Genomic DNA, 10,707 nt, shown 5'->3' with positions numbered 1-10,707 from the left:
GTACACTCATGTTTGTCATTGTCATCCAGGCTCCAACCACCAAAGAGACTGTGAGCAGTGTAAACACATGCTCTGAACCCAAACTGAATATCCCAACTCCTTCCTCACGAAATATCCCCCAAAGGTCCAGGTCTATCCAACACAGGGACAAGGTTGAAGGAGCAAAGGCAGCGTAAGGTCGAGCAACAGCTTTAACCTATTAAGGAAACAATTTGTTATTGCTCTGTGATTTTTCCCAGTTGTGCAAAAATATTCAAAAGCCTATAGCCATGTGAACATACTGCTAGGCCCCTGGAAGCCCCTCAGAAGGGACCTGAGCACATGGGGGAGCGGAAGGCTTAACCTGCATTTGCTTCCGAGTAAACATTACTTTGAGTCTGGAAGGTTAAGCAGGCAGATGTGGGTCTGAATCCTGACCCTGCTGCTTGGCAACTATGCAGGGAGGAAGTGAAAATTATCACTTTTGAACATTCATTTCTGCAACTTTAAGTTAGAAATGATGACAGTTTGTATTTCTTTGGTCTGTGAAGACTGAGAAAATGTACAGATAAACCCTAGCAAAGTGCCGGGTGCACACCCACCCAGCAAAGGGCGGCCTAGAACTGTCAGTGTGGGTTCAAATCTGCCTTAGGGAGCAGGTTGTTGTTTGTCCCCCTCCTCCTCTGCTTTTACTACAGGGAACCAGGTCTCTTTAGAGCACTTAATCAGGGTGACAAGTTGCAATGAAATCCAGCATTGCCCAATATTCTTAAAACTGTGACAATTCAAGTGTGTTGGAAGGCTGAGACAGGAGCATAGGCATGTGTGAAAACACCTAGGCCTGTAGTGACTCTGGCCACAACCCTAAGGCACTCAACCTTGTCTCCCAAGTCCTTCTCTGGTTCCATGATCCAGAGATGCAGCCTGTACAATGCCCAGTCTGAGCATCTGGGTGGTTAGTGTAGGTTCAAATCTGCTTTAGAAGGTTCCCCCTCCCTGCTTTTGCTACAGGTCTGCTGAAGTACAGGGATCATGGGAGCCAGATCTCCTTAGGGCCCTCACACAGGGTGGCATGCTTAGAATGGAATCCTAGCATTGCCCAATGTTCCCAAAACTGTGGCAAGCCAGGTGTGGTGGCACATGTCCATCATGTCAGCACTTGGGAGGCTGGGACAGGAGGTTAGGCATGCATGAAGGTGGAGGTGGGGCAGGGTGGGGTGTGTAAGGTGGAGGGGGCTCTGACAATCAAAAGGAGGAGGAAAAGAATGCCTAACATATCTGGGGGCTTACCAACTCTACCCATCCTGAAGTTCAGCACATGCCATGGAGGATCTGTCTCTTCCCCGTTACCCAAGGCTTTGCCATTCGTCCTATGGGTTCAAAGGAACTTGAGACATGGCATTTGACCAAGACCCCAGGTCTTTACCAGGAACTGCTGCATGAGTCTCACCTCTAGAAGATTTCCCAAGAAAACGACCAAAGATCAACTGCTCACAATAGACAAAGTTAATGAGGAGGTAGTGGAAGAAATGAATAATTTACAGAGAGGAACCGAATCCAAGGCAGTGTTACACAATCTCTTCATATGGAAGGACAGCACAAGGGGCCATTGGTGATATGCCTGGAACCCATTGTGGTCAGAACCTACAGAGCACTGGGGGAGGGGGTGGTCAAGGGAGGACAGTGCCACCAAAAGATAAGACCTTGGTCTCTAGATTAAAGACGACCAAAGTTCAATCCAGTTCCCAGACAAACAGGAAGGTTTCTGCCTATAATCTTAGTACTTGCAAACAGCTGAAGCGGAAGAGACAAGCTGGAGGCCAGCCTGAGCTAAACTGAGAGACCCTTTCTAAACAAACAAACCATACCTCCCCACCCCACCCCAACCCACCCCCCAAAATAAGAAAATATGTTTCCTTGTTTGAAAGGTTTGACTAATAAAATTCAAGGACACAACACACATTCTTTTTATTGAATATATTGAATGTATATAACATGCTTATGTATATTTGTTTTTGTGTGGGGGTGTACATGCTGAGAGGTCCAAAAACCCTGGGAATAAAATTCTTCCCCTTACCCAGGAAACATCCTGGGCTCCTCAGAGGTAGCCACTGACAATGAGTCTTTAGTCAATGACCTCTCTGACTTAGGGAGAATAAGTTTGGAGCTAAGTCAGCTCCTGGGATACCTAGCCAGAGAAGAAAATAAGGCAGTAAAATCCCCCATCCAGAAAACAACCTAGAGGTAACCACAAAGTTGGAAAAATATCTTATCTCAGAATGGGCCATGTTTGCTGGGCAGCTTTTTATGGTTTGAGATCACCCTGTGGCTAAACGTTCATGACACAGGAATGTAGTCCACTGACCACCTGGACACAAGCCAATCAGAAACCGATCCATGTAACATCCCCAGCACCCACCAATGAAGGTTTATATTACCTAACGCTAGCTAAACTTCCCCTAATTCCCTATAAAAAAGAAAGAAAAGAAAAAAAGAAAAGTCTAATCACCTTTGTCCAGGGGCACCATTTTGATAAATGGTTGGTTCCTGAATGCTGGTAATTTCTGCAAACGCTTGCTGCCTTTGCATACTATTTGAGTCTGGGGTCCTCCTTCAGTGATTCTTGGACCCTAGCAATCCATGTGAGTGAGTGTGGGTGTGTGGAAGCCAGAGGCCAACAGTGTACATTGGGTGTCTTCCTTGCTCTCTTCTCCAACTTACTTTCTGAGACAGAGTCTCTCACTAAGTCTGAAGCTTGTCGGTTGGCTAGACTGGCCAGCCAGCAAGTGCCAGGGATTCTCGTGCACCCTTACCTAGAAATGGGATTACTGCACCCAACTTTTTAGGTAGATGTTGGGGATCCAAACACAGACCCTAAAGCACTATACCTACTGACTAATCTACTCAAGCCCATACAAGAAGACTTTTTATATATAAATAGAACATATTCTTTTAATCAAGTCTTTTGATGCTTAATAATTCTAATTAATAATGCTAATTAGACAAGAATACAGCTCAGAGGTGTACTTGCCTAGTATGTGCAAGGTCCTGTGATTAATCTGTAGAGAGAATATCTTGTGTATTGTATGGATGCATCATCTGTCAATTAAAAAATACCATAGCCTGTAGAAAAGAGTAGACTAGAAGGCGGGACATCCGGCAGGCAGAGAGAATTTTGGGATAGAGCCAGGCAAGGGAAGAGTCACTGGGGAAGATATGAGGGCAGAAGCATATTTCCTGAGCAGAAGTAATCAGCCAAATAGCAGAATGTAGATTAGTATAAATGGGTTATTAGCTAGTCATGGAATGAACCTAGCTATTATATGGCCTAGTTATTTGTAAATATATTTGAGTCTATCGTTATTCCGAGAGCTTGGGACTAGGAGGAAAAACTTGCATTTTATATTAATCCCTAGCAAACACACACACACACACACACACACACACACCATTCTGAATATTAATATACTCTACGTTACCAACTGTAGAGAGCCGTGGAAAGCAGAGACATCTCTGGCAATCTGATGCTCTCACAAGTTCTGTAATTTACTGTCTTTGTGTAAGGGGAAAGCGCTCGAAGTCACAAGCCCTTCCCGAGGCATATAGGATTTTATGGGCAATTAACCAACCAGATATGTACACATCACTCCAGGGGGTATTTAACCAGGGACTTCTCGGGGCTCGGGGCCTTTTCTCCCAGCCGGTTTCCACCAGCCGGCCTTTTCCCAGCGGGTCTTTCCTCTATAACATCGTAATAAAGATCTGCTGAAGAACTTTGGTGTCTGTGTGATCTCGCTGGCGAGTCCACGCCACCGACAACCAACCTTACCATTTAAGTTAGTGCTGTAAAGATCATAAGTCTTTGTCTACTTCAAGATCATAAAGACATTCTCTTTACCTATCAATTTTGCTGTTTGATGTTGTTTTTAAAGATTTATTTATTTATTTACACTGTAGAACTCTTCAGACACACCAGAAGAGTATGTTCCCCAACAGAAGCAGATCCCATTACAGATGGTTGTGAGCCACCATGTGGTTGCCGGGAATTGAACTCAGGACCTCTGGAAAAGCAGTCAGTGCTCTTAGCCACTGAGCCATCTCTCCAGCCCTTGTTTTTTTTTTTAAGTTTATTTATTTATTTATTTAGTTATTTATTTATTTAATGTATATGAGTACACTGCAGCTGTCTTCAGACACACCAGAAGAGGGTATCGGATCCCATTACAGATGGTTGTGAGTCACCATGTGGTTGCTGGGAACTGAACTCAGGACCTCTGGGAGAGCAGTCGGTGCCCTTAACCACTGAGCCATCTCACCAGCCCCCTTGTTTTGTTTTTTAATGTTACATTTCCATCTATATTCTGCTGGAATTTATTTTGTGCATCTATGGTATTCATCAGCAAGTCAAAAGACATCACTTGAGCAGCAAAAGAGTGGGTGATCCTGGGAGTTACAGAGACTTTGGCATTTGAATCAAACAACAAAAGATGCTCATCCAGAAAAAGATGAAGACCTCCCACCAACCAATACAAGTAATCCAAGTTGAGCATATTGAAATCCAAAATGCTCCCCTCAGGAATTGAAAGTGAATTGCAACCCACAAGCTCATGCTTTGAACACTTAGTCCCCAGCTGGTGTCTGCTATCTGGGGATGTGGTTGGGAGCTTTGGGAGAAGGAGACCAGTTAAAGGAAGTGAGTCCCTTCAGGCTTAGGAAGGTTACGAGTGGTCCCCAGTCCTGTCTTCTTTCTCTGTCTCCCATTGGCTACCAATGAACTTTCTCCACCACAGGCTTCATGCAGTTCTTCCTCACCAGAATCAAGGACTATGCGTTGATGTCTCTGAAAGTGTGTGATAAAACAAGTCCTTTATCAGTGAGTTATTTGTGTCACAGCTACATGGAAGTAACCAGTATATTTCCAAATTTTGAGAGGATCGTTGACATGACGCTGCAAGTGGAAAATTCCACATCGTATAGTTTTCCTTAGTGAACAAAATTATTTAAAATATTGTGTAAGAGTAGAAGTTAGGCATGAGAGGGCATAACTATAATCTCAGCCCATGCTTTCAGGAGGCTGAGGCAAGAGGATAACAAGTTCAAGGTCAGCCTGAGCTACCAGTGAGACTTTTGCCAGCATGGCTGCATGATGAAGCCCCATCTTGAATAAGGATGAAGTAAGGGTGGTGGTAGGTCAGTGGGACAACCTTTGTTAGACACACAAAGGCCTTGTCTCAGTAAACAGCACGAAAAAGAGAAAACGAAGAGAGAAAGAAAGGTCGTACCCAAAATCATCTTCAGACTGCATTTAAAAGATATGTAAAATAGAAATGAATATTATACCTAGACGTAGACACAACCCCCAAGATATCTCATTACGTATATACAGTTATTCCAACCCCCCCCCCTTCCAAATCCGGAATGGTTCTGGATCTAAGCATTTCGGCTAAGGGTTCTGTCACCTCTATAACCAAATAGAAAAGGAGGTGAACTAAATGACAACTCCATATAAATGACCAAAGGAAATGGCTTCTCTTTTTTGTTTTTCTTTTGTTTTGTTTTCCTATATTGTCTTCTTTCTTTCTTTCTTTTCCTTTCTTTTCCTTTCTTTTCCTTTCTTTTCCTTTCTTTCTTTTCTTTCTTTCTTTCTTTCTTCCTTTCTTCTTCTTCTTTTTTTTTGAGTCAAGCCCCCAGCCTCTGCCTCCCACGTGGTAGGCTTATGTATCTGCATTACCTTGCCAGGCTTGGGCTCTAAGCTCCATACTTCTAAATGTTAGCTACAGCCAATCAAATGATGGAGTGTGTTGTTTCTGCTCACAAATGCCAACCATGCAGCTCAAAATCTGAGCTCTGGGGCAGCTGTCAATCCGAGATGCAGTGACATCATGCAATTCATATTCATTTTACTTACACGAGTGGGGATGGAGCCAGACATGCACGGGTAGATACAACAGCTACCTCCCCAGTGTCTGTTGATCCGTTGATGTAAGTCCTGTCGGGATTGATTTCAGACCAGCAGTGCAAAGCCTCTGAGCATGGAGAAGGGAGGCATCCTCCGGGGCAGACAGATACTACAGATAGAAGTAACTACGAGATCATCCGCGGCAGTAAATGTGGGAAAAATAACCCGGAAGTGATAAGTGCAGAGGGTTTGTTACCTTCATTTTTTTAATATTTAATTTATTCAATTATAGCATTCCATAAGTTAACCTTTGACAATGGCTGTGATTAAACTCCACTACAAAATTTTTGAAATTACAGCAATTTGCTATACATCCAATACTCTAGCAGGCCCCTGGCAGTAACCCCAGGGAATCACTCAGTCTGATCCTGATGATGAAATGGTGCCTATGCCTCATTGTAACCGGTAGTTCCCTGCTATGCTACCATCAGAGAGCGGAAGAGGGAAGAGAGACAAGTTAGCAGGCCCAGCACCCACTGTGTGACAGTCACTGGTCCAGTTTAGTGGTGGTTATAATTTCACTTCCCCTCGCATTCATCTCAGAGGAAAGAGATTAAGCCACATCCCACTGGGTCTGCACGTGTCATCACTGCATCCTTATAAGGTGCCTTGAACCATACATGCGGCAGCTGCGATCATTGTAAAGTGCCTTGGGCATACCATATATATATATATATATATATATATATATATATATATATGGCAGCCGCAATCGTTGTAAGGCGCCTTATATCGTGCCTTCCACACGGCAGCCTCGGCGGTTGTAAGGAACCTTGGACCGAGTGCCATACATACAGCAGCCACGGGATTCATATCTCTTATATGAATAGGCAAATGAACAGGCTGAGAATGAAAAGACTCCTGGGTACACACATTCATGGCCATCTAGGGTCTGATCCCTGCAGCTGCCTACTGCCTCCTTTCCTTCCGTACCCAAGTACACAGACATCAATTAGACTTAACGGGCTGCCAGGCAACAATTGTGCTGCCCCTTTAACCTACAAGGCCCTTCTTCCATGCTTCCTTCTCAGGTCAGGTTTCCCTAGAAACAGATTAAGAGAGAGATTTTAGCATGGGCTGTCTGTTGATGAGTGCTCTTGGGAATAGCTGTCTAAAAAGAGAGAAGGACATGGCAGAAAGAAATCTCTAGTGTGTGGCAGTGGGAGGCCCTGTGAGGATGGAGAGAGTTCTGGAATTGTCCTGACAGAGGCAAGGGGAGGGTCCATTGCGTCCCCACTTTGGGTGACGCAGCTGCCTTCCTAGAGGGACTCTAGACCTCTAGGGAGTGCCTCTGGCCTGCAGGCATACCTGGACTGCCTACCTTCCTGTCTCATCTGCCTGCTCCGTGACTGACTTCCTGTGGCATCCGGAACAGGGGACACTGTATTAAAAATGCCTGAGGACTGGCTCCTCTACCCCTACCAACTCAACTGTGTCTTCCTGACACACTTAATCCAATACCTAGCTGTACCAGAGTAGACCACACATGAGAATTTGACTCTGTGTACCACTAAACTTTCAGGGCCAGGAATAGCAGCTCACACATAACACTTAGGAAGCTGGAACAGAAGAACTACCTATCATGGAAGGCTTCCCTGAGCACACATAGTAAATAGTAGGCCACCATGAACTATAGAACAAGAACTCTGTCTATACAAACAAATAAACAAATTATTCTTATTGCTGAACAACATCCCCAGTCCTTGATTTCTAAGACAAGATCTAATGTAGCCAAAGCTGGCCTTGAACAGAAGTCCTCTTGCTTTAGCTTCTAAGAGTTGGGATGGCAGACATGTGCCATCACCTACATACCACAAGAACCCCATGTATCCAGTTGGGGACTTGCTTTAAGTAGGCACAAGCAAGGGCGGTCCCACACACACCCAACAGAGACCAACTTCTTGTTGATGGCCTTGTGAGAGCCTTGAAGTCTGCTGCCGTTCAGACACCAGGCTCCAGCTCGTGAGCGCGCCTCCTCGTCACAGGCTGCTCCAAGAGCTGTCTGATTAAGATGCTGCAAGAGTTGAACAACCACAAATCTACATTTCCTGACTTACCATTTCCCCTATTACAGTTTGTGTGTGTGTGTGTGTGTGTGTGTGTGTGTGTGTGTGTGTGATTTTCTTCTAGGGCCCTGAAGCTGCTAGAGGAAAGGAAAAAAAAAACCAGACAACAGAAAGATGCTCTGCCTCCTGCATTATTATTATATTAATATACTATTATTATAGTACATTATAACGATGAGCTTCCAAACAGCAGCCCACGCTATGGAGACAGTAGAGCTGGTCTCAAGTCTGCAACAAGGCAAGAGACCCATAGGATAAGGATGTAGGCTGGTGTGATGTACGGGGAAAGGTGGCCAGAGGTTAAGGACCAGTGCTCTGCAACATGCATGCTGTTTAGCTCTCCATAGATAATGCCATTATTGCTCTGAGCATGTAGTGTGGGCCCTGTAATGTCAAAAGGTCACCAATTAGACGCTTGTCAGGGAACATGACAGGCCTGTGGTTTGGCCTAAGCTCCTTCCAAGTTCCTGAAATATAACTTAAGCAACATTTACCATCTTGACCCGCAAGGCAGAGGTGTTGTCTGCAGCAAAGCTGACAGTGCTCAGTGATGAGACCTCCACCCTGGGACAAAAGCCAGTGAAGGGATGGGATAGGATGGGATGGGATGGGATGGGATGGGATGGGATGGGATGGGATGGGATGGGATGGGATGGGATGGGATGGGATGGGAGCCCCTCGGTGATAGAGCACTCACTCGGCATGATCAAGGCCTTGAGTTTGATTCCCAGCACAGCAAACACAATTTCAAATTATACAACAGTAAAAACAAATGAAGCCGGAGGAGTTTCACCATGGCTTTACAAACTACAGACCTTCATTCCCCATAGAAAGCAGAGACAGAGAGAGAAGAAACAGGAAGCAGGAATAGGAGAATGCCCGAGGATGAGAAATAATCTCCCTTTCTTCCTAGGGTCACATATAACATGAAATTCCTGTTGATCTCTCTCTCTCTCTCTCTCTCTCTCTCTCTCTCTCTCTCTCTCTCTCTCTCTCTCTCTCGTGTGTGTGTGTGTGTGTGTGTGTGTGTGTGTGTGTGTGCGCGCGCGCACGTGTTTCTCACTGGGAATTGAGTGCCGAGTCCCTGCATGCTGGGAAAGTGTTTTCCCTCTGAGCTCCATCCATCCCCAGCCCCACTGCTGAGATTCTAATTTGTGTGGCAGCCAGGGTTTGCCTTCTTATTTCCCAGTGTGGAATCTGTGTTCAGGGCAGCTGAGCAACTATACCCAGCTGAGCTGCAGAGGGCTAGACAGAGACCTCAGGTGGCTGTGCTCCAAGGTTGTTTATTCATTCACCAAACACGTAAATATCAAGCTGGGCATGGTAGCAAATGCCTACAGAGGCAGGAGGATTGACAGTTGCAGGCCAGCCTGGCCTGCATACCAAATGACTGTCTCAAAACCAAATAAGGAAAGTAAATATCATGGATCAGAAGTAGAAGTAGAAACCAATCGAAAATAAAACAGGTGTGGACCCTCTCCTCAAAAAGTCTACATGATAATGGAGATAAACGCCAATTTAAAAATAAGGCTCTACAAAATGATACCCAAAGCACAAAACAGAGAGAACTTTGTCAGTGGCCACAAACATGAAAGACATGAAGGTGTCTCATTGTTCAGTCTGCACAGTGTTTTGCTTTGGGATGTCCCTTGTCCCACTAAGAGATGACTGTGAGAGTCCGCTCTGCTCCGCGGCCATGGCTGCCTCTGTGGCTCCCCGGGGTAAGGCTCTGTTGTGGGCAGGCACAGCTTGACTGCGTCAAAGAGGCATTGGGGAGCTACTCCGGCCGCGAATTGAAGGGAGCACCCCGGCCGTGACTTCAGTCTCTCTCATTATCAGAGCACGGTCATCGTGGAGCACTGGTGGAAGGTGCCGCTTGCCGGGGAGCCGTAAGCCGCGCCTGCATCGGCGTCACCTCACGTATAAGTTGGTGAAGGACACGAAACACCGGCCCAAAGACAACCTGGAACTCATCCTCACGCAGTCTGTGGACGAAATTGGAGTCCGGGGTGATCTGGTCTCAGTGAAGAAATCTGTGAGTCGAAACAAGCTCCTTCCTCAGGGACTGGCTGTGTATGCATCTCCTGAAAATAGGAAGCTGTTTGAAGAGGAAAAAACGCTGAGACGAGAAGGAAAGCTGGAGAAGATCCAGACAAAGGCAGGAGAGGTGACAGTGAAATTTCTGAGAAGCTGTCATCTAGAGGTGGGAATGAAGAACAATGTCCACTGGGAACTAACCCCTGAAATAGTTGCCCGACATGTCTTCAAGAATCTTGGTGTTGTTGTTGCCCCACATGCTCTGAGGCTGCCAGAGGACCCTATCACTCGGTGGGGCGAGTACTGGTGTGATCTGACTGTAAATGGACTTGACACTGTGACAGTTCCTATGTCCGTAGTGCTCTTTCAGGAGCCCAAGACCAAAAGATACAACCACTGGTTAGCCCAGCAAGCTGCCAAGAGCAGGACCCCAACCAGCCCCCAGGCAGTCTGAATGTCCTCTGCCTCCAAGAGTCCACAAAGCAGTCAGAAGAACTGTGGAGCAGCATGGGCCAGCACTTGGAGCAGTCCCAGCTCTGAGCAGATGTGGATCGTAGAGAACATGTGGACTCAGCAGACTGAGCTGCACATACGTGCCAGGTTCACTGTGTTTGTCATCTCCACCTTCAGTGGTCATCATAGCCAGCTGTGTTGCGTTCTGCAGGC

At 45.9% G+C, this 10,707-nt stretch overlaps 1 pseudogene; it reads left to right on the top strand.

The window, feature by feature from the left end:
• The first annotated feature begins 9,700 nt into the window (after positions 1-9,700).
• Positions 9,701-10,495, top strand: LOC114614439 (annotated as a pseudogene).
• The last annotated feature ends 212 nt before the right edge of the window (positions 10,496-10,707 follow it).

The sequence above is a fragment of the Grammomys surdaster genome, unplaced genomic scaffold (genome assembly GCF_004785775.1).
Source record: "Grammomys surdaster isolate TR1022 unplaced genomic scaffold, NIH_TR_1.0 126391, whole genome shotgun sequence".
NCBI classification, from domain to species: Eukaryota; Metazoa; Chordata; class Mammalia; order Rodentia; family Muridae; genus Grammomys; species Grammomys surdaster.
The sequence above is the reverse complement of the archived record's forward strand: the minus strand, read 5'-3'. Positions and strand labels throughout refer to the sequence as shown.